Raw genomic sequence first — 20,678 nt, forward strand, 5'->3', positions numbered from 1 at the left:
TTTAAGACAGATAAAAACAAGGACATACTGTATAGCACAAGGAACTCTGCTCAGTATTCTGTAATACCCTAAATGGGAAAAGAATTTGAAAAAGAATAAACATATGTATATGTGTAACTGAATCACTTTGTTGTACACCTGAAACTAACACAGCATTGTTAATCAACTATACTCCAGTATAAAATAAAAATTTTAAATAAATTACTTATAGAAACTTCAAATAAATTTCGTACAATAGGTACTGCTTTTGAGTTCTGAAGTACTCTGTAAATTGAGAAGCGTATTTTCCCATTTAATGTTATTAATCTGTTCATAACCAAGATCTTCGATAAGATCTCATATTAACTTGATTAATTACAAAATTCAGCCAGGCTTTCCTTATTCATGACCTGTTTGCAAGGAAAAGGCAAAAGGAGTGCAATATGTCTGCGGGGAGATTATTTCCTATTGATGGGTGTCTGTTGACAGAATCCTTATCATTTCTTGCCAGTTTTCTCAAAGAACATTGTGACAACTGCTCACAGCAGGCAGAGTCAGACTCCAGAATTGATTTTGGCAATCTGTATTGATCATATTGTTGATGATCTTTAAAACGTCTTGCTGTCCCAGACTTTACTTATGTCAAGGAGAATTAACAAATCTATCTGATACTCGTATGTTCATGCCTTTACCAAATCTTGAATTTTGAAAATAAAAGCATAGGAAGTAAATTGTAATTGTCATCAATATTTAAGAGTCATCTCCAGACAAAAAGCATCAACAAGCTAATATAGAACACTTGACAAAGATGCTGCCCCCATTTTATTTGGCTGCATAATGACTTCAGAGGTACACAAAATGAAAATGATAGGGAAGCCTGTTTATCTTTGAGCTTCTTATTCCACTCTTGTTCTTTGTGCAAAAATCCAAAAAGGTGTTTGAAGGCTGCAAGAGAGGAAAAATGAAAAGAAAGGAAAAGAAGGAAAAAAGAGGTAAAGAGAAAATGGAAGAGAATTTTAAAATGTTTGCCATGGTTTTCCTGCTAAAATATAGGAAAAGATATATCAGAAAAGTAATAACAGAAAAATGAGAAACTGGAAGCCAACATGACATTGCTTAAATATATCTGTGTACATTTGTGCACATACATGCATATTGTTAATATATTTGATTTATTCAGTGCTCCTTTCAAGAGCACTAGAAAATATATTTGCATATATTTTCTTTGTCTTCTTGCATAATTCTCATCTTACAGAGAAAGAAAATAAAGGGCAGAAAGAGTAAGTGATGAGTAAGACGTCACCCAGTCAGTGGGAAGAATGGAGAATATCTAGTTCTTTTGAGAGTCAACCAATGATCTATCCCTTAAATTATCTTCTAAGACATGAGAGCTATGATATGTACTGAAACAGAAGACAGTGCCAGGAGTCTAATGGCTTTATTTCACTTAAAACCAAATTAACCTAAAGTGATGATTTGATTTTGAAATCCAAATTTCTTGGCAAAATGGCTCATGCTAGCATCTATTTTAAAGACAGATTAGGGACTAGACTTAGGCCAGTGGCTATTTGTCCATCCTCTGGATATACTAGTTTGAGTCAAGAATGTCTTCAGTATGTGTACATTAAGTCAGACTTGTAAAGTGTATCTTGAACATTAGAGTTTTATGTTATTTCTTTTTTTTTCAAATGAATTTGGCCTAAAATGTTAACAAAATTGGAAACAGCTGTGTTAAGAAACTACTTTCTTTTCCATTTATAGTCTTGTCGACCAATATAAACTTCATCATTTTAGTGGAACTTCTCCCCCACATCCAGATGTTATAGATTTCTCAATAATCCTCAGCAAAAATTGCCAAAACCAACAAGAAGTTTTAACATGTAAATTCAACACATTGTTTCATGCTCATCATGGCCTTTTCTCCATCAACCCCATCCTCATCAGATTTCAGATGCTCGGCAGTTGACACAGCTACAGCAAAGGACTCTGAGTCATCATCTCATTGTGGGATGGGTTCCTTTTAAATTTTTTTGTCTGATTCATGAACTGCTTTTTGAAAATCTAAAAATGGTTCATGAATTGCTTGGGAGTTGGCAAAAATTAATAATAATGAGCCCATTTTGAGTACACTGAAATGAACTGATTATCATTGCAAGCTGTTGCTAATTTGGATTCTTGATGGCAAGAAAGGGTTCTACAGGAGCCTTTTTATTTGCAAGTAGGACAGATTTCATGGTGTGGCAGAGAAAGCACTTCTGTAACCTTTACCTTTATGTTTCCTTTTAGGATTGTGGGATATGTAGGAATAATAGAGCTGTGATGGAGACTGAGTCGTTCTTTAATCTAATCACACTGGGAAACTGATATAACCAAGGGACCATTCTAAACAAGTGGTAAAATTTAGACATGTTACTTAATCCAAGAATAGAACTTGGGTGTTTTTGCAAATGTTAGGAGATTATGTTCTGCAGAATAAGCATGGATAACTCTGGTTATTTTACCCTAATTTATTATCCTGATATTGTTAGTTTTGCTCATATCAGTTTCTAATCATTTTCTCCTAAACTTTCAAAGCTATTGGCTTTAGCAGCATCCTCTAGTTGAGTTTTTCCCTGGGTAAAGTGTACGTTACACATAAAATGGGAATTCCTCTTGCTTATGTTTCATGAAAAAAAAAGTGAAGGGCAAAGTAAAGATTGCCCACAGATATTGCTGAAATATCAGAAGTGATATTTATTATATCAGAAAATATTTTTGGCATAATTTGGGAAAATTTAAATGAAACAAACAAAAAACCAGAACAAAATGAGAAAGAAAACCTATTTGCCTTCTCATGAACCTGTGAAATCAAATATTTAAAAATCTTGTTTTCATAGTAATCACGAGCCTATAACCATGTTTTTCTTTTGAAACCAAGTAAGTGATCTTAGAAAGCAATAACCTAAATGCAAAATAATTAAGAAAGAAATAATTTGACCTCATATGGTTAAATATACAATGGGATGAATTACTTTAATTTGGAGTTGAATTTTAATGTACAAAATGCCTCCAAGTAATTAAATAAACAGTACTTAGAAAAATCATACTATCCTTCCTCATGTTATAGCTATGGGAAAAATAAGCTTTCCGACCAAAACTATTCTTTGTCCAGCTACATATGGATGGCAATGGAAATCTCTTGCAGTGTTGGGAAGTTCTACTTTGCATTCAGAGCTCTACTTCATTCTACAATTTAAAAAAATTCTCTGAATTATCTCCCTTGAAGTTTTATCTAATCAAAGCCAACAAGTACAAAAAGCTTTGAAAATAGCAAATGTACCTCTGACAATGTGCAGGATAGTCACAATTTAACCATAATTTAAAATTTTTAAATCAATAGCAACAAAAATCCTCACATATCATATTAAGAAAAACTAGAAAAAATATATTAAGTAAAACAAGAAATGCATGTGGAAAATGTCAATATGATGGAAGACGGCAAAGTTCTTGGATTAGAAATGATACCTTTATTTGGTGTTGAGTAAAAATAGACATATGAATCTTACCCTTGGCAAGGCAATTTCAAAATTTTTACTTCACTTTTTGGTATCTGAGGCTTACTACATCCAGAAATCCTCCTAGAAATCATAATTTAAAGCAGGTAGTGTTTCACTCTCTTGTACAGGATATATAAATGCCAAATCATGTTACAGTTTGATGCAAAAAACTGTTTTATTCTCAATGAGAGCTTTAAGTGTGAAAGAGAACCAGAAATATCACATAGTACACACAGAAATTTAAATAATTTTACAGTCTTTCTAAAAAAATGATTTAATAATTTTTAAAAACCACTAGAGCCAGTAACTTAGCTATTATCAGATAATTTGAAAAAACGGAATTCATTGTCCCATCAAACTTAAAGGTCAAAGCATCCCATCTTTATTTTAATGTGCTAGACTTTATCATGAGAAAGAATCAGGGGTTGGGGGTGGGGGACAAAAAAGAGAAGGATCTGGTAATTTTGGTCTCTTTAATTCTCCTCTCTGCCACCTGCTAGAGACACCATTGCAGATCTGTTTTCTTGAACTCTTTTTTTTTCTTCCTTAGTTTCCCTTAAGGCCAAATTATATGGGAAAGAAGAGTATATGGGAATTGAGGGGTTAGATAGAAACATTTAAATTAATATTAAAATAAAATTCTGCATCAATCTCTGACTTTAAAAAACTTTAAAATATGATGCTTTATGTTTAGGCTCACTGGAAAAGAAAATTATATTCTCCATCTTTTTAGAGCCAAGATTCATAGTTTTAGAAGACTATATCTAGTTGATTTTTGTAGCTAAGAGGTTGCTGAAAGGAAGGAAATATAAAGTCAACTACAATACTTGGCCGACAAATCACAAAGGGTGGGCTGGCAGATCCTTCAAGTACGTGAGATAGTGTTTTTCTGAGCAGAGATTGAGACTTCTAGGAAGCAAGAAAAGCATAGTGCCACGGAGACCACATTGTGATGCTCTGAGTGACTGTTTCATAGGGAAAACAAATATACATTTGCAAAGAATTCCTCCCCTGGACTCCATCTCTTACATGTCATCTCTCCCTTTAGAGCCATGCTCTCATAATATTACTATCTCTTTGATTCTGACTCTACCTCCAATCCTCTGGATGTGAACATCCTTTATAATTATATGAAGCTATTAACTTGCCACTCTAGTGCAAGAGTCAGCAAACTATGGCCTACCAGCTAAATTTGACCCACTACCTGTTTTAAAATGGCTCTTGAGCTAAGAATGAGTTCTGTATTTTTAAAAGTTTGCAAAAAGTCAAAACACGTTTATTATTTTGTGGATGTGAAAATTATATGAAATTTGAATTTCAGAGTCCATAAATAAAGCTTTATTCCTTTAGCTATTATCCATGGCTGCTTATTCCTTTAGCTATTATCCATGGCTGCTTTTGCACTACATACAATGGACTGCAAAACCTAAAGTATTTATTATTTGGCCCTGTTTAGACGAAAACTGCTAAAAGACACCATAGCTTCCATTACCTTTGTTGTCTTCATTATTTCAACCTTGCCTTCATTATTTCAGGAAATGGCACCAACAGTCTTCAAGTAATGTGGGATGAAAATCATGCAGTTTCTCTTTATCAGAGTTTTTAACCAGTGTGACTTTACTGGGTTATAGCATGTCTAGTTATCAATCCCCACTGACCCAAGGTATAAAGGAATCAATAAAACAATGATTTTCCCTTTAGTTTACCATGTTTTTACAAAGTTGGGAGGCACTCCACACATATCACTTACCTATCCCCTCAAAAGCCTTATAGATTTAATATGAATCTACAATCTCTTATGCCCTATTCCAAAATCCAAAAAGCATTGCCCTAGACTCCCTTATAGGCAGAATCTGACTTGAACTGATTTGAGCTATTTAGTATCTCAATTTATCCCATTTAAGAATGACTATTTCTTAAACAACCCAATCAAAAAACGGGCAGAAGACTTAAAGGGACATTTCTCCAAAGAAGACACACAGATGGCTAACAGGCACATGAAAAGACGCTCAACATCTCTAATTATTAGAGAAATGCAAATCAAAACTATAGTGAGGTATCACCTCACTCTGGTCAGAATGGCCATCATCAAAAAGTCTGCAAACAATAAATGCTGGAGAGGCTGTGGAGAAAAAGGAACCCTCCTACACTGTTGGTGGGAATGTAAATTGGTACAGCCACTATGCAGAACAGTATGAGGTTCCTTAAAAAACTAAAAACAGAACTACCATATGATCCTGCAATCCTACTCCTGGGCATATATCCAGAGAAAACCATAATTTGAAAAGATACATTCACCCCAATGTACATTGCAACACTATTTATGATACCTAAGACATGGAAGCAACCTAAGTGTCCATCGACAGAGGAATGGATAAAGAAGATGTGGCACATTATTTACAACGGAATATTACTCAGCCATAAAAAAGAATGAAGTAATGTCATTTGCAGCAACATGGATGGACCTAGAGATTATCATACTAAGTCAAGTAAGCCAGACAGAGAAAGACAAATATCATATGATATTGCTTATATATGGAATATGAAAAAAAGATACAAATGAACTTATTTACAAAACAGAAATAGACCCACAGACACAGAAAACAAACTTACAGTTACCAAAGGTGAAAGGGGTGGGGGAGGGATAAATTAGGAGGTTGTGATTAACATATACATGCTACTATATATAAAATAGATAGCCAACAAAGACCTACTGTACAGCACAGGGAATTATACTCAATATTTTATAGTAACCTATAAGGGAAAAGAATCTGAAAAAGAATAAATGTGTGTGTATATATATATATATATAAAGTATATAACTGAATCACTTGGTTGCACACCTGACATTGTAAATCAAGTATACTTCAATAAAAAAAATTTAAAAAGACATCAGATGAATGGATAAAGAAGATGTGGCACATATATACAATGGAATATTACTCAGCCATAAAAAGAAACGAAATTGAGCTATTTGTAATGAGGTGGATGGACCTAGAGTCTGTCATAGAGTGAAGTAAGTAAGAAAGAGAAAGACAAATACTGTATGCTAATACATATATATGGAATCTAAGAAAAAAAAATGTCATGAAGAACCTAGGGGTAAGACGGGAATAAAGACACAGACCTACTAGAGAATGGACTTGAGGATATGGGGAGGGGGAAGGGTAAGCTGAGACAAAGTGAGAGAGTGGCATGGACATATATACACTACCAAACATAAGGTAGATAGCTAGTGGGAAGCAGCCGTATAGCAGCACAGGGCGATCAGCTCCGTGCTTTGTGACCACCTAGAGGGGTGGGATAGGGAGGGTGGGAGGGAGGGAGACGCAAGAGGGAAGAGATATGGGAACATATGTATACGTATAACTGATTCACTTTGTTATAAAGCAGAAGCTAACACACCACTGTAAAGCAATTATATTCCAATAAAGATGTAAAAAAACAAAACAACAAAAAAAGTATAATGGGATTATGACACAGTATCATATCTGGCATTTTTTAAAATTTAAGAACTGAATCAGATTTATTGCTATGTCAATTCTATCAACAGCTAACAATCAAATGTACAAGATATACCACAACAACCATGCCAAAAATGATGCTGTATAGAGAGATCATTAGCATAACATTGGTAGACATTAATCTTGTAATATACATCACTGATATAGTAAAACCTTGTTAATACAGGTTAAATTGATAAAAGTCTAAAAAAAAATTTAAAAAGAATGAATATTTCTACTGCAGAGATTTTAATGTGCTTGATAAAACGATTAAGAGATACTGTCCCAGACTCTGTTAGGGATGTTATGTGATATGAATTATATGAACAATATTACCTTCTTTAATTCTGAAAAAATTAGATTCCTATAGACATGTGATCTCAAGAGCTTCAGATCAGAGATTGTGAACTGATAGTCATCTCAAAATTATCATTAACCATATAGAATTTTTTTCTTCCTCACTCATCCCCATACCATGCTCATGTCAGTAAATGACACTGCCAGTCACTCAGTTGTGCTAAATGAAAATATATCTAGAATCACTTCTTGCCAGCTGTGCCATTATCACTCTGATCTGATCTTTTCTTGTCTGGGTTAGTCTTCCTTCCCATCTGGCTTCTCCATAGTGAATTCTCTACAGATATTCAGAGTGATTTTTTAAAAGTACATTTGCATCTCAGTATCCTGGTCAAAGCCTCCCAACTTTCCATTACATATCCAAGGAACTCCAAACTCTTTCATATGGCTTACAAGGCTCTACAAGATCCCCTACAATCGGACCTTTGCCTAAGGATATCGCCTTGTACCACTCTACCTCTGCTTGTTAGCTAACAGTATTATGGCCCTCTTGCTCATTTCTGTCTCGGATTTGTACTGGCTGTACATCTTTCTTGGAACTTTCCTCCTCCGGATTTCACATGACTCCCCCTCACTGACATCATGATTCTGTTCAAGTACATCACCTAAGGGAGGCATTCCATGACTGTTATATAAATAATACTTCCCCCAATGCTGCTGTCATTCTCTACTCTCACACTTAGGTTTATTTTCTTCATTCCTATGGCCATCATCCTCTAGAGTCTTATCACCTTATGCTTAGCCTGATACACTAGACTTTTAACAGTAGAACAGAGCTGCAGATAAAGCATTAGATTTGAAGAGACCTGAATTGTACTGAAGCTGCATCACACAAGGTCTGTGACTTTTCTTGACTTCAGTTTCTTCATCCCTAAATGAAAAATCTTGAACTATATGATCTTTGCAATATTTAACAATGCTCAAATTCTAAGTTGGTTGTTTTTTTCTGCCTCAATTCTTTTTCTCCTCCAGTTCAATATGCACCAGTTATCAAATTAAACTTCCAAAAGTTCTATTTCACCAGTTTCATGTTCTGATTCTCCACTGGCTATCCAATAGAGTATAAAGTATACTCCCTAACCTATTTAAAAATTCTTTCCATGTGCTTATCTCCTGATATAGGAGCTGCAGCAAGTTTTCCAGAAGATCGAGCTATGATAGAAAATTCATCACTAAGTCCTCTCTCCAGAGTCAAGAGTCATGGAGAATGATTTAAGATGTTTTTAACTGTGAAAAAGTAGAAACACTCTAAATGTAAAACATACAAAGAAATGTTTTTCATTGGAATTACATTAATTTATAAATTAATTTGGAAGAGAAATAACACTTTTAAATGAGTCATCTAATTCAAGCTATAATAGGCATTGTTGCTCTGATTTAAAATATTTTAAATGTATTTGTAAGTTTAAAATGTAAACAAGTTCAGTGTGAAAAATAAAAACAATACATAGACAATGAAAGCCTCCTTGAATCCCATGTAGTTCTAGTCCCTGAGATAACCCCTGTCATTCAAATGGGATGCATCATCTAAGAACTCTGCCTATGCCTTTACCTACATATATTTTTGTACATATGAAAGCTACTGTTTTGTTTTGTTTTAAATAAATGAGATTACACCTTGGATATTAATTTATAATTTGATTTTTTTAACTTACTATATCTTGAAGAGCATTCCATTTTGCATGCGTAGCGTATGTAACATGACCAAATTCTTTCTTTCCTTCCTAACTTCCTTCCTGCCTTCCTTCCTTCCTTCCTTCCTTCTTTCCTTCCTTCCTTCCCTCTCTCCCTCCTTCCTTCCTTCCTTTCTTTCTTTCTCATATTTATTGGAGTATAATTGCTTTACAATGGTGTGTTAGTTTCTGCTTTATAACAAAGTGAGTCAGCTATACATATACATATATCCCCATATCTCCTCCCTTTTGAGCCTCCCTCCCACTCTCCCTATCCCACCCCTCTAGGTGGTCACAAAGCACCGAGCTGATTTCCCTGTGCTATGCAGCTGCTTCCCACCAGCTATCTATTTTACATTTGGTAGTGTATATATGTCCACGCCACTCTCCCACTTCATCTTTTGACTGCTTTATATTTCATAATGTGGATGCACTGCAGTTTAGGTCATCATTCCCCTATTAATACAATTTATTTTTCTCAAGTTTTTTTCCACTATTACCAAATATTGATATAAAAAAAGTAGACAGACCAGAGTTGGATTTTAATTCTTACCATATATACGAACCCTAAAAGTCTTTGTGTTTTAATTGTTATAGCTGATATGATTGGTATTCTTGTCTTATCTTGTGCTTTTTGTTTATACTGGTTTCTGGATTTTTCTTTATTTGCTAATAAAGATTATGCTTCCTTTGTTTTTCTCTAGTGAAAAGTATACATCCCTTTTCCTAGCAGTTCTACAACTACAGACTTAAAGCTGTGTTCTGTAATTATCAATGCCAAGAATAAAATAATTTCTTTTTCCCAGCATTATTTACAGTGACAGAAATAGTTGAAACACCTTAAATGTTCTTGAATTCTTTATAGTAGATGAGAAAGAAGAGACTTTTTTCCTATAGTTAATTAGGGAGGGGAGGAAATATCTTCTTTGGATCATACTGCCAAAGCAGAGTAGGATTCTAAATAGATTTGGGAAATTTTCTTTTAAACGTATGTATTCCCTTGGAAGACTGTAAATGCAGAGGTGCTTTGAACATGAGCCATGACAAAGAATTCTACTGGTAACTTTGATCTCAGTAAAGAAAGGCTAACTAGAAACCTGCAAGTGTGTGTGCGTGTGTGCATATATGCCTTCCTGCATGTGTGCATTTGCGTATTATTTTTAAATGTCTGGATCCAAATATACCTACTTGGCAAGGACTCTTTTACTGTTTGGGGAAAAATAATTGAGTCATTAGCTAGGCCAAAAGAAGGCAGAGGGGGATAAAGTACTATTTTTGAAGGGCAAGATTGAACAATAAAAATATAAACTGCTTTATGATTGAATGGATGAATGACAAACAAATGCAAAAGAGTAGATTTCCCTCAGGTATTGAAATTACTGTTAACTGATATTTTGATTTCCTGGATTGAAACAGAAAGTGAGAGAGGGGCTGAGACTTGCAACTTGCAGAGTGAGAATAGATTTTAGGCCAATATATGTGGTTAGAAGATTTCCAGAACATAGAGGCAGATCTGGGACACAGATCCTGTGGTGGAATTAGGCAATGGAATTTAGGAAGAGATACCAACATGGATTGTAGGTTTTCCTTTTTGTGTTGTCATTCCTTTAACCTTCAAGTCCTTAGTAAATTTTATTAATTACTATATTTAAGTAATAGTCTTGTGTTGGCACAAGCTTGGGAAATAAAGAAAATAATTATATCCATATTTCAAAATAAGTCAGACTGAAAAAATCTTGGATAGCATGTAGATTCGGTAAAGAGATAGCAAGAGCTACAGTTCAAAGGGAGAAATGTAATAAAACAGGCTCTTTGGATCCTAAGAAATATTTGAGAAAACATTATCTTTCTTCCAAGCTCCTTGGAATGATCTCCAAAATACTTACTCGAGCTTTTAAAGGAAGGGTAATCTTAAAGCTTAGGGGACCTGGGGACACTGGTAACTGATCCATCGTTAGCTTGGCTTAATTACATTAAAAATGCTTTTTATAAAATCTACAGATATCAAGCTTTCTGAGTCCTGTATTTAGTAGTATATGTTTATGTTGACTTGGAGTATTAATCACAACTTGCCTGGGTTTAGGAATCTTGGACCATGACCCTATTCCTCAATACTATTTATATACTGTTCCACTGTTTTCTGACATTTATTATTAAAGAGGAAAATCTGAGTCTAGCTGGATTTTACTTCCTTTGAAGATAATCTGTTCTTCTCTGCTTTGATGATTGTATAATTCTTTCTTTATTCTTGAGATATAAAATATCACCAGGTTATTTCAAATGCTAATCTATTTTATTAATTCCAACTACGATTTGGTTAATTCTTTTGGAATTATTTGGATCTTTCTTACGTTCAGAATATTTTAGATTATTGTTAGAGTCTATGTGTTTTGGTCTCATTTTAAGAAAAAGCATCATATACATGTGGGAACGTGAATATGTTCTCTATCCTCTATATCTAGCTTCCTCCCTCTCATTGTTTTAAATTTGTGCCATTTTTTCTCTGCATCCAGAGATAGCACTTCAAGTTTGTTCATGTTATTGACTTTCCTTTTTACTGTTTTAATGCAGCTTCTGATTTTGCTATACCATTTTACCTTCTGCAAATATTTTCAAATTTGTTTAGCTTCACCTTAAAATGATCTCTGACTTATATCTAGCTCTCTTTTCATCTGTCTTGTATAAGTTAAGTAACAGTTAACAGGTGATTAAAAAAAAAATCCTACTCAAACTGCTTTTAAAAAAGACGTGTTGACTGCATTTATTCCTTCATTCGTCAGGTTCACTTGGTGTTACAGAGACTCAACAATGTCATCAAGAGCTTTGTTTCTTTCCTGCCCTCCCACAGTGTCACTTATCCAAAGGTCAATCCTAATTAAAGTCTCAATACTTCCCAATACTTCTGCAGCTACATGTCCAGCTACATATCCAGGGAGAGAGAAGTTGGGTCTCTTCTAGAAACACTCAGAAGGCAAAGAAACATTTTTTCCTCGTGGCTCTCAGGAAGCATCACGGACAATCTTATTGGCCCAAAGTGGATCACACATTCCCCCACCCAATGCTAGCTATGTAATAATTTGTGGAGCTTAGTGCAACATGAAAATAAGGAGTTCGAAATCAGTTTTTAAAAACTGCATTAAATGTGGTAAACTCTAAAGCTTTTCATTTTTCCTCTTACTTGCCTTTTCATGGTGTTTTATATTTGCTATTTAATGATATTCTAAGTAAATAAGAATAAAAATTTTTAATTATTAGCAAGCATTTTTACCTTTCATCTTTGCATTGTGCAATGCCAGTTTTCAGTGCAAATAGAAAAACACTTAAATCACATGCAGAATCACCAAAATTGTACAATACGTAGCTGGTACTTGCATGTGTATTTCATTCTTACCATTACTGTCAAATTCTGCACAAAACCAACTCATCTGTTTTATTTTACTCCTTGATATCCATACACTCCACCAACATTCTACCTTCAGTTTAATCATGAAGAAGCAAAGGAAAGGACTGAAAACGTTTTATCTTTCCCTTTTTCTCTATGTCATCATTTTCAATGTAAGCAGTTGACGAATACACAGAAGTTACATGAATAAGAAAGGATATCATAGGGTTCCTTAATTATTCATGTTTCTTAGAATTCCACTGCCTTCTTTCTGTTTGAAGCGAAGTCTGGTTTAAATGATTCAAATGGAAAGGGTGGCCTCCCGGGGCTGTCAAGTGTTCTCACTCAGTCATAGATGTGAAATACCTCATACTGCTGAACTCCCACCTGTCCTGGGGCCAATGGTGTTCTGTGCTCAGCTCGGGCACTCATCGCCGCATGTAGCAAATACTGTGTACGACTAGCAGCAGACTCAAGCACATACCTCCTCTGCTCACATATGTGCGTCGCTGTCTATTGGACTTCACCTACAAAACACAAGTTCAAATATGAAATTATGAAGAATTTCAAGACAGCAACAACAGAGCATTAAACCAAGTGCAAGGTCCTTCTGAATGCAGGGACCTGCATAACTGCACAGGTTGTCCCTTTTGAAGCCAGCCTGGAACACACCTAAACCAATATCTACAACATGGGCCTAAGACTGCTTTGGTCAGCAAGGCCGAAAGCATCTGCTGCTTGCCTAAATGCAAGGATAGAATTAGCCTCCCTGAAAGCAAATGGCTTAGTGGAGATGAGAGTACAGAGAGATGGAGATAGCGAAATGAAAAGTGTGGTAGCTACAAGGAATGGGTGGCCTAAGGAGAAGCAACTAAACATTCCGCTTCAACTCTATTTCTTTATCTTCTCAACATTTTTATTTCACAGTCTCTGTTTTATTGGTTTTTTTTTTACACACAGCAGAGTTTTTAATATCAAACTGTCTTCTCTTTTCTGTACTAAGTATTTTTAGAAAATATTTTCCCACTGTAACCTGAGCGTTCTATTTACCTTCATTTATTTTACGGATTTTCCCACAGACACCAAGTTGTTTATTGTTTCTGTTTACTCACTTTCATTAGAGGAAAAGTATGTACAGTCTTGATGTTTGCATACAGATAAAGTGGGAGCAGTCTCCTTTATTTGCCTCATGGTCAGCATAGGTCACCGAAAATATTTTCACCTGATGTGACCCATGAATCTGTATGATGCAAATTGACATGACTGTCCCCCACACAGAAGCCAACCTACGATCATGAAGCGGTGTGAATGTGGGCAATACCAGCAGGGTTCTTCATTGTGTTTCTTCTGTTTTGTCTCCCTGACGATGATGATGAGTCAGCTGCATAGCCATATTTCCACCCATATTTACATTTGGCCTGGGCTTCCAAAACAGGCTCACTGAGTGGTTTTTCACAGGATCCTTTTTGTTTTTGCTGCTCATCACACTCTGTGCTTCTGCCTTTGGGCAATTAATGTATAGGTACTGAACAAAGCAGCCTTTGACATGCTACTGATACACAGCAGAAAAAAAAAAAAAAAATTCCCTAAATAGTGTGGTCTCCTTCTGCCTCATCGCCCGCTCTCACTTCTATCCCTACCTTTATACATTACAACAAGCTAGAGGAATGCTAGTGCATATCTCTTTGTTATTTTTATGATCAGATAGCTGCTAAGTGAACTCAGGTATGCTTCAGTGCCAGTTTCCTAAGCACTTTATTTAAAGAAGCAAAGAAGAATCCAGATGGAACAGTCATGCCCACGGTTGTTCCCAAACTCGCTCCACCGAATCAATATATTTTATTTTCTTTTTCCCAAGGCAGCCTTTCCTGTTTGCCTAATGAATCGGGTAAATGTTAGAAAGGAGAGATTTCAACTGTTCTTGCTAATCACATTGTAACTGGACCCAGGTGTATTAGATCTGAAAGAATTTCTCTGGATTATCTGGGTCATATACATGACATCCTTCCCTAGTTTCCAATCCTCGTCATAGATTTTCTCCCATGTTAATACTCCGATCATTGCAATGGAAAAGGAGGGATAAGACTTGTGCCTTTATTACTCTCATCCCCTGAAGTGCTCTCACCTATTTAGAGAAAAAAATAAAAGAGCTCCAAACAAAATTTAAAATAAGTCATTTATTTTTGTAAGTGACTTTAAATCTCATTGGAAAAAAAGAAAGATAATAAATAGCCCCTATGATATAAGGCTTGTATACCAATTTCTACTACAAAGCAGAATGTGTCTAATGAAGTAAGAAATTCACCAAGTGTTATTAATGTTCAAATTTCACTTCTGTTGATTGCTTTCCATTGCAATCTCAGTTTTCTAATCTACAAAAAAGCATGTTTGGATATAGACAAAGTACTAAATTACTATAAAAATAAACTTGTAGATATTTCTGAAGTAAAACTCTGACAGTCTGGCAGAGGGAAATTTTTCTGGGGAAGGAAACACCCTTAACGAAGGTAAACAGGTTAAAAAAGCATAAAGCGTGTTTAGGGGTTCTGAATGAAGTTGGGTTTACTGGGAGATTGAATCAGAAAGAAAGCCCATGTCAGTGATTCAATATCTTGCTTAAAAGTTTGACTTTATTGGGCAGGTTGTAGGGAACCTCTGAATTATTTTTTACTTCAAAAAGCAGAGGTCTAGGCTAGAGAATATACCTCTAAGTATACTATTATTCCTCTTTCATTTTTTTTTCCACTTTACTGTTAGCCTCTTGTGCATTTACTGATTCTCACTCTTGATTACTTTTAACAAAATCCCACCCAACAATTTTTTGTTTGTGCTATGGAAGTGCTTTAATGCTTATAGTGAGAAAAAGGTATTTTATGTATAGTGTCTTGTGTTTTTCAAATGAAAGTTATATACAATTCAAATAAAGAAATAAGAAATCAATAGATATGTAGATGCAACACATATGACAATCTGAAAGTCTGAGATGCACAGTAAGCAAAACGCACTCCACCCACTTTTATAGCAGTATCCCTGGAAGGCAAAGAAAAAAGTGTTAACAAGGATAGTTAGAATGAGTTGAATATAGTTAGAAACTAAGATAGAGTGGTCACGCAATAGATGACAAAAGTCTTATAATGAAGTTAAAGCATATTGAGGGAAATTTTAGAAGTGTGAAAACTGAAAGGCCATTTTTATCAAATTATGAGTGATAAACTGACAATGTTAAACTATAGAACACTTAAAACAAATTCTGTTCCAAAGTTCAATATATACAATAGAATAAAAACTTTTCAGTAACCAAAGATAAGAAATCAGAAAAGTATTTTCAATCTAGAGTTAATTGGTTTTGTAAGAAATTGAAAAGATTTAAGTAGGGCTAGTTAATTTTAGTTGAGTGACTTCTAGAAAGCTTAAAGTTTAAATATTTACAAACTTAAAGTGCAACAGTGGAAACCTAATGTAAGAAAAAAGTATAAAAATTATGTATACACATATATACATATAAATACACATATATACACACACACAGAGGAGAGAGGAGTGAAAGAGAATAAAATATACAATGCAACTAATGTGTTGTTCCATATTCTAAAAATTTTATATAGAATTCAATCAACAACATAACCAGTCTACCAGAATATAAAATGAATGCTACCCCTTTGGATGTAGTCAACTAGGACACTATAATTATTCCAGTTACACTGTCAGTGTTTTGTATTAAAATAACAATCTCCTCTTTCCTGGGATAGCTGGTTAGTGTCAAACTATTTCCATTGAGGGTGGGTTTGGATTTTGGAAACAATGAAATTAAGAGCAAAGTCAGCTGAAGGCAACTAGCCAACATGTCTTTGGAAATCACCTAGCCAACCTCCACTTGGAAGAATGGAAAGAACTCTAGAGTTTAGGGTTTAGTTAGAATACTTGATTGCAAGCACAGAAGCAGAGCGTAAAGTGACTGGAACAGCTAAGAGAATTTTTTAGAAAGAAAGTGGAGCACATCAGACTCAAAGGAATAGCTACCAGAATCAAGTCAACTCTGGGGACTTCTGGGTTTACAATGGGACCTCTATACTAGTTATCTTCATTTTTCTGACTTTTTCCATGTAGCGGAGAGGGCTACAGGCAGTTTTGTGATAGTGACTTTATTGCTTCAAAGTTAAAGTAGGGAAAGGGCACTCTTACCTATTAGCTATAGCAAAAAAAAAATCAGTGGGGAAGGAACACTAACTGGGTCTGTCTGGATCAATGTGTATTTTTGAACCGATTTTGGGGGGTGAGAATGTGATCTTTTGATTATTTCAATTCATTGTGTTCTTACCCAATAAGCTAAAATTTTAGCTTTAGGATGTTACTAGGAGAGGGAGGTTTGACCAGACAAAAACAACAGCAACCACAATCATGTATGTCAACATACCTCACATAAGATAACTAGTGGTTAGCTGGAAATGCTTGGATAATCTTAACAGCATGTCCAAAACCAAGTTCATAATTTTCTTCTCTCCCCTTTCCATACAGATACATCTTCTCCCAATATTATCTACAGAAATCTTTGAAACAAAAAACCTAAACCTTAGCAAGTTATTTAATCTTGTTGAGCTTCAGTTTTCCTATATGCAAAATGGGAAAAATAAGTCTCCCATTAATAAGGGCTATAGTAGATTGAGTTAAATGGATGAAAAGCATGTAGTTGAATGTCTGCCATAAAATAAGAATTAATTAAAATTTAGTTCTCTTCTACTCCTCTCTCCACTTAAACAAAGTGAACACTTTTTAATAGGATATAGAAAAATCCTTCCACTGCTTGATTGTTTTCTGCCCTTTCCAGATTAAATTTTCTCTACTCCCTTGAACTTATTTGGAACTACTCACAGTTCTCCTAAATGCAGCATGCTTCCACATCTTGGTAGGTGCTGTCATCTCTGTCTGGAAAGTTATCCTTGCCAGACTCCTCTATCCTCCTCCTATCCTTATCCATTGGCAAACTTTTATTTAACAGAGCTCAAATAGCATGTTTTATATGAAGCATTCTCTGCCTCATCTAATCAGAGTCAGAATCCCCTTGCTTTTTATTTCCCTAGTACTATGAGCATGCTATTATTAATGGCTCTTACTATTTTCTGCATTACTATTGTTTGTTCATTACTTAGCTTCCAACATAAAACTGTGAGCTTCCTGAAGGACAATAATATATGCCAAGGACTTCCCTGGTGGAGCAGTGGTTAAGAATCCATTGCAGGGGACACGGGTTCAACCCCTGGCCCTGGAAGCTCCCACATGCCACGGAGCAACTAAGCCTGTGTGCCACAATTATTGAGCCTATTCTCTAGAGCCCGCAAGCCACAACTGCCGAGCCTGCACGCCTACAGCCTGTGCTCCACAAGAGAAGCCACTGCATTGAGAAGCCCGCACACTGCAACTAAGAGTAGCCCACGCTCGCCACAACTAGAGAAAGCCCGCGCACAGCAATGAAGACCCAACACAGCCAAAAATAAAAGCAAATAAATAAATAAATTTATATTAAAAAAATACTATATACCAAGTGTGGTATCCCATGCTGGGAGTGCCAAGACATCGTGCAGCATGAGACACAGCTCTTGGCATACGCTAGCTGCCCAATAAATGTTTGATGAATGCATGAAATTTACATGCATGTCATTGATTATGTGGATTTAAGTATAAAACGGCACACTGGTTCATAAAAAATATATACTATGTTAAAATTAGTCAATTTTTCCTTCTATTAAAGTGTATAGATGTACTGTTTCTATTATTTGCTGGATTTTCCTCTTGCAGAGTTCATTGGTATCCATGTTATCATCTCATTCACCAATATATAGATGGCTAAGGAAGGCCCAGGTATAGAGCCCAATAACATACTGCAGGAGATACTTGTTCCTAGTTAGGGATCCACTTACTTCATTCTCATTTTACCCAAATTTCTCCATCCTTATATCAAGGCTGGTACAGCAGAGAGTGTCCAGCACCTTGCTGAAATTCAACTTTTGTCAATTAACCTAGTACATATGCCTAACAGGAAAGGAAATGAGACTTTTTGGACAGAATTTGTTCCAAGTTAACTACCTCTGACTACTAGTACATGATTGTTTAGAAACTCTATGCTTTATAAAATTCAATTTACCTGTGATTGATATCAAATTAGTAGGTCAATACTCTGTCACTCACACTGTCTTTGTTACTGAGAAAATGTTGCTAATCTTGCCCAGCGTCAGTTTTCTGGAACTTCCTGATTTTTAGCGGTGATTCAAAGAGTCCCAACATTTGCTCAGCAATCTCTCTGCAAAGTGTTTTCATGATAGTAAGTGGTAAAAAGCTTCTGTGACTGGCAATTACAGAAGATAATTCTTAAAATATTTTGAGTAATGTTCCCTCTGTTGAGTGATATTGCCTCTCCCTGGAGTAATCAGACGGCCTCCCAAGGTGAGCACTTTAAGACAATATTTATCTGGAACCTAAATTGATGCATTTATTTATTAAAAAGACAAGCGTTGCATCTCCACATTTAAGAGTTAAATTTAGTATTCATTTTCTCAGAGCTGGACAGTACCTTAACAATCAACTCTCTAATTTTATGGATCAAGAATATTATACTCTAAGAGATGAAGTAAGTTGTTGATGATCACATATCTCATTAGTAGTAGAACTAAGATTGCATGCCTGATCTCCTAATTCTCACCTGTATCAGAGACTGTCCATGTGAAATCCACATGTGAGTTTAGAGAAACTTCTCAGCTAACTATATTATATGGAAAATGTTGTTTACAGGGCAATTCTTACTGCTGAGTGACTTACAACTTTCATTATATTCTCAAAGCAGTTCATGAACCAAAAATGTTAAGAACCATTGATCTAGGTCAAACTGATAACTACAATTTCAACATTAAATGAAACAGTAAAGTATAAAGGAAATTTAAATATGAATCTTAGAAATGTTTTCTTATTCTTATGAACTATGGAGAAAAACAAAACCAGAAAGAAAATGTTTTAAGTTTTCACTGTATTAGCATTAGGTCATACTCTTAAAATCTTATGCATTCATCAGAATTGCTCCTGAGTATAATGATAGCCTAATCATCACTAGAGTGCAAGTTGGTTTATGAGGATTTGCATATTTGTTTTGTAAATGTTTCATGGGTAAAATTATTAATTAGCATCTAATTAATATTTGTGTTGCTGAGAACGTATTTTTTTAAACCCCAGAATCAAGAAAATAGAGAATAATTATCCATTGCTGATCTCTTCTTTAAGATTCCACATCGCTAAACTCAACAACACAGAGAAGCGATTAATAAAAGTAACCTGAAGTAACTTAATCGCATCCTTTTTATTTTGCTGAGTTACTGAAATTCTTTAACTATATCTTTATCCATTCTAAAGCATTATTAAATAAATATTTTGTAAGCATTTAATAATCTTGGGAAAGAGAATCATTGTTAGTACTTGAGAATTACACTGAAGAATTTCCCCAAAATGTTGGCATGATGAAAAATGTAATTTTAACTATAAAAACAACACCTAGGTGAAATATGTCCAGCCCCCAAAGCACGGAGTTAGAAGAGTATAATGCAAAATACGTGTTATTTTCAACCAGATGATCTGGGGTAGTTCTAGACTGGTAATAACAGGAGTTTGCTTGGAGCTATACTATATGGGCTTAGATTCAGAAAAGCGTATGCTTGAACCCTGACCTCCATCACTTACTATCTGTGCAAAATGGAGCAACTGACTTACCTCTATATTTCTTAGTTTTCCCAACCAAAAACAGGGAATGATAATATTAAATGAAATAATCCCTGACAATTATGAAGCACTCAGTACGCATCTTTAACAGGCAAGCCATTAGTATTAAGGTTGTGGTCCAGATAAGAGTATTACAGGTAAAAAGATGGAAATGAATATAGCCACAGAAGATAAACAGAAGAGTACACAGACAAGGGTGAGCAAGTAAAGAATGTTACCATTACACAGTTTACACTGTCCAGAGGGGAGAAGGAATCTTGATCAAAAGAGTTATTCTCTTTCAGTGGTCACATTAGAAAAGCTTCTCTAGCTATCCTCACTGATAACTTTGGGTGAGATCCTCTCTAATTTCTTCTGATTATAATTTGGTTCTCAGAAAGTTGACTCCATTGGAAGAAAAGATGCTAGTTATTTGGATATGAATAGTCTGGACTTTGGGACAGGTGTCATTTCTCATTGCAAACCAATGCATTGGCATTTTGAGGTCAGT

Source organism: Phocoena phocoena, chromosome 2 (assembly GCF_963924675.1).
Source record: "Phocoena phocoena chromosome 2, mPhoPho1.1, whole genome shotgun sequence".
NCBI lineage: Eukaryota > Metazoa > Chordata > Mammalia > Artiodactyla > Phocoenidae > Phocoena > Phocoena phocoena.